The sequence below is a fragment of the Myodes glareolus genome, chromosome 16, assembly GCF_982192425.1.
Source record: "Myodes glareolus chromosome 16, mMyoGla1.1, whole genome shotgun sequence".
Taxonomy (NCBI): domain Eukaryota; kingdom Metazoa; phylum Chordata; class Mammalia; order Rodentia; family Cricetidae; genus Myodes; species Myodes glareolus.
Genome location: NC_142041.1, coordinates 9,357,431 through 9,360,943, shown reverse-complemented (window position 1 = coordinate 9,360,943; position 3,513 = coordinate 9,357,431). Strand labels below are relative to the sequence as shown.

Here is a 3,513-nt window from a genome sequence, read left to right as displayed (position 1 = left end):
TTTCTTAAGACGCTTTGCTGGCGTGAACTGAGGCCCTATGCTCCATGTAGGAGGAAGCCCCTTTGTGAGGTTGCTTCAGACCTCTCCGATTCGGCTTTCTAGCCTACACTTGCAAAGCATGTGAACTTAAAGGATTGCTAGAATCCACATGTCTGCAGAGGGGGATGCAGCACACCACGCAGGAGCATCGTGGGAAGAATACAAGAAAGCAGTTCACCAACCAAGTAGAGTCTACTACAGTGAGGGACCTGGGCAAATACATTCCTGGGCATCCTGGGTAGAGGACACAAGAAAAGGGCATGAGGGGACAATACTGAATGGGCGGAATGCCATCAGGTCACAGTAAATGGAAAGCGAGAAGAGGAACTTGTGGTCTGGGCCAATCTTATCGCACTGATGCACCTGCTGGTCTGGGTGGGGTTGCTCAAGCCTTGATGTGGGGAGACGTGTTGCGGTATCAGTAAAGTCTAGAATTTCACACATTTGCTCTTCAGGACCTGCTGGAGTCAGCAGCAGCCCAGGGATGGCACGTTGAAGATGGGGAAGGAAAGCGCACCAGAGACACATCCTGGAGAAGATGGAAGCACGCACAGCATTCTCTGCAAGCGGTAATTTAGGTAGCAGCCTTAGCTCGGTGGGCCTTGGTGGGCAGAAGTCTAAAGAAATGGCCCAGGCCTGTTTACTCACCATGGCCTCTGTGCTCACGGGTTTCTCATGTTTGTCAGCTCTAAGGTGATACTATCGATTACATAATTTTGTTTCCAAAACTCATGTTTCAGAATGAGTCTCACTACAGTAAGAGGTAGGGGATCTCTCAGAAGTAAATAGGTAATGGGGGCCCCGCCTTTCTTTATCAAGAGATGAATGTAGCTCCCATAAGAGTGAGTTTCTTATCTCGAGAGTAAAGTGTTTGAAATGTAGTCCAACTTCCTTGGTTTTTTCTCTGGTTTCTCGCTCACCTTATCAACTCTGTCACTCATCCTTGGGTGTCTTTCTGCTCATCTGTCCCTCCTGCAGCAGCAAACAGTCCTCACTGAGAGCTGGACAAATGCTGGTGCATACACTGTTAGAGAAACCAACCCCCCTTTTTAAGTTACAATTCTTATTCCATTAAAAATATCACCCAAGCCGGGCAGTGATGGTGCACGCCTTTAATCCCAGCACTTGGGAGAGAGAGGCAGGCCGATCTGTGAGTTCGAGGCCAACCTGGTGTACAAGAGCTAGTTCCAGAACAGGCTCCAAAGCTACAGAGAAAGCCTATCTCGAAAAAAGAAAAAAAAATAGCACTCAAACCCTATAGGTGCTCAAGTGAAGAAGACACCTCCCACTTCTGGGCTCCCATCTCATTCTTGAGTTGCCCATATGGTGCCTTGGAGCTGGGACATAGTACAGGGCTTTTTCCTGGTACCTGGATTAGTGAGCATTTCTGCCCAGCTCTCCACTGCAGTGGTCCTGTGGCCCCCGTGGTGTATATACAAACAGGTAAGGGACATCTCCTCTGTCAGCCCTCTAAGCATGGTGAACCTCACTAGAGCACCGCATTTCCATTAACAGACTCTGCAAGCCAAGCTGAGTTCAGCAGACGTCACCCTCAATGGCCGTGGTGGTGCCTCGGAAGGTTGCTGCGCTGAACGTACCAGGGAAGCAAAAGCTAACAGCACAAATGAGAAGCACAGGACCCAGAACCTGGACAAGAAGGAGCAGGGAGTCTCTGACACAGACAGTCAGAGATCAGGCCAATGAGGTGGGGGTGCCCAGCATTACCTATCACATGGGACAACACACTCTGGAAGGCACTGAGTGTCCAGCGGGGATCACTACACATGGTCGGCTGTGTCAGTTACCGTGGCTCACTTCATGGGGTAAAGATGAAAATATAGGTGGGCATGATGATACCTCAGGTACGGGTCAGGGACAAGAAGAGGAAGTACATGAGCCTAGGATGCGCTCGGACCAGCCAGGTTATTAAGTAGCAATGGAGGCTGATCTCCATGCCCAGGTCAAGCTAAGAAGGTGTTGGGACCAAAGACAAAACTGTCAGAAGAGGAGCATGAGTTTCCAGGAGAGCAGGGCAGGTTCTCCCCAAGGACCACATGAAAATGCAGCAAAAATCCAGAGGACCAAATGCACAGCAGTGATGCTAAGGAAAACAGAACAGAATTAAGATTGTGCCGGTACCAACATCTATGCACCCTGACTCGAGGCTTGGGTATATGTGTGTAAGTCTAAGTGGGGCCTTCTCAACTCCTCCTTGGGGCTCTCTACCACACATGCGCGCGCGCACACACACACACACACACCTGGTGTTACCTGCATGAGGCCTAGTGTCTGTCCCCAGCCACACCCTCCACTTTGGAGCCTGCGATGTAACCTTTAACAGCATGGGGCTGGCAACACAGATGTGCTAAACAACCAATTCTGCCAGGTGTGCCAGCAAGAGTTTTCAATCAGGGTGGTATAGTGGTGAACTAACTCTGATCTCTCCAACCTCCAGGTCAAAGGGAAAACTCAGAACTCAGTTCCACTAATAAAGGAAGGCCCTGGGATCCCTATGGATCTGAAGACCAGGTCCCAACCTTAAAATACTCACAATTACACTTGTCAGCCAAGTAGCCAAACACAGGTGCCCATACAGTGTAACTGGAGATAGACACTTTCTCTGGTTGTGTCTGTGAGGGAAGGAGGCTGGAGAAAGAAGAATCGGGAACACATGAATCTCACTGTGAAGGGAACAGAGAAAAGACATCACAGGTAAACAGGGGCAGAGTCTGGATAGGGGAATGGGCATGGGAACAGGAGGGATCAGGTAGGCAAGGATGGAGAGAGAGTACTGGGAGAGACAACGGAAATGGAGGGGGCATCTCTGGAATGAGCTAGAAACCTAGTGCAGTGGAAACTCCCAGGATCTAGAAGGATGTCCCTAGCTAAGACGCCTATCAATGGGAGGGATGCAGCCTGAGCCAGCCGTCTCCTGTAACCAGGCAAGACTCTCTGTGGAGGAATTGGAGCTCCAACCTAGTCACATAACCTTCCACCTACGATTTGCCTGCCTACAAGATGTGCTGGGGTAGAGATAGGGCAGAAACTATGGAGGTGGCCAACCAATGACCGGTCCATCTTGAGACCCATACCGTGAGAGGGAGCCTATCCCTGACACTGCCTGAAGGGCCATGACCCAAGGACTGGACAGTCCAGAGACCTATGGTAGAACTAAACATGATTGGCAATTTTAGAAAGTCAATGAAATGATTCCTAACAACATTCTGCTATCCTCATAGACTGGTGACTAGCCCAATGGTCATCACAGAAGCTTAATCCTGCAACTTACGGGAACAGATGCAGAGACCCAAACATTAGGCGGAGCTCAGGGAATCCTGTGGAAGAGGGGGAGAAAGGATTATAAAGTCCAGGGTGGGCAAGAACACCACAGGAAAAGCCACAGAATCAACTAACCTGGGCTCAGAGGGGCTCACAAAGACTGAACCAACAGTCAGGGAGCCTGCCTGGGACTGA

At 50.0% G+C, this 3,513-nt stretch overlaps 1 long non-coding RNA gene across 1 annotated transcript; it reads left to right on the top strand.

Moving 5' to 3' along the window:
* The first annotated feature begins 494 nt into the window (after positions 1-494).
* On the top strand, positions 495-2,745 carry LOC125391311 (uncharacterized). The gene is made up of 3 exons (XR_007229062.3): positions 495-617; positions 1,555-1,744; positions 2,495-2,745. It is a non-coding gene; the product is annotated as an uncharacterized LOC125391311 (long non-coding RNA).
* Positions 2,746-3,513: the final 768 nt, after the last annotated feature.